The sequence below is a fragment of the Galeopterus variegatus genome, unplaced genomic scaffold, assembly GCF_000696425.1.
Source record: "Galeopterus variegatus unplaced genomic scaffold, G_variegatus-3.0.2 Scaffold225, whole genome shotgun sequence".
NCBI classification, from domain to species: Eukaryota; Metazoa; Chordata; class Mammalia; order Dermoptera; family Cynocephalidae; genus Galeopterus; species Galeopterus variegatus.
The window spans coordinates 785937-786730 of record NW_007726336.1 but is presented as its reverse complement, the minus strand read 5'-3'; positions in this window follow the sequence as shown (position 1 = coordinate 786730).

The following is a 794-nucleotide window of genomic DNA, read 5'->3' as shown; positions in this document are numbered from 1 at the left end:
TAATGAGCAATTACCTAAACATTTTATCTCTCCAGTGGTTTGCTTCCAATTAATTTGTCCACTCATCATTAAATAAGGTAATCGTACACAACTGTGAACATACATGAAACTGTTTACAGTGAAGTTTAAGGAATAGTTTGATGAGGAACTAGTCATACCTCCAATCCATGTATGTAAAGGATATAAAGATGCGGGAAGTTTCCACAAATCTTTTTGTAATGGATAATATGGTAAACGAGGAAATGGAGGTGCAAATCCTCCACTGTGCCATACAATAGACTCATTTCCTGTAGTACTTATAGTATGATTATGTTTATTCCACTTTAGATCTGAAGTGTGGCCTTTGGTCCGAGCGGAGCCAACAGGACTCCAATCAATGACATTTCTGTAGTAAGTATTAACCAGTACTCAGGCCGTTTCTCCCCTACAAGTAGTCCAGGGAGCCCATTGAGGCAAGTGATTCAGAATAGGTGTTTGACAGGGAGGAATATGGGGTACGGAAGCGTTTGGATCAAATAAAGAATTGTGGAAACTATAGGCACTTAACAAAAACAGTCGTCGTAACTGTTCCTTATTTGAAATATTTCTTGTAACAGTTGACCATGCCTGGGGTGCAACTTTAAGACAATGATCACCATGTCCAATACAAATAGGAGGTCCCCCCGATCCCACTGTATAATTTGTAACATTAGTTCCTTCCTCTTCAGGCTTTAAAGGTCCTCGCTGGGAATAAGGTCCAGGCATCCATCTAGAGTCATTAGTATACACTAACAATGGGGCATCAGACCAAGAAA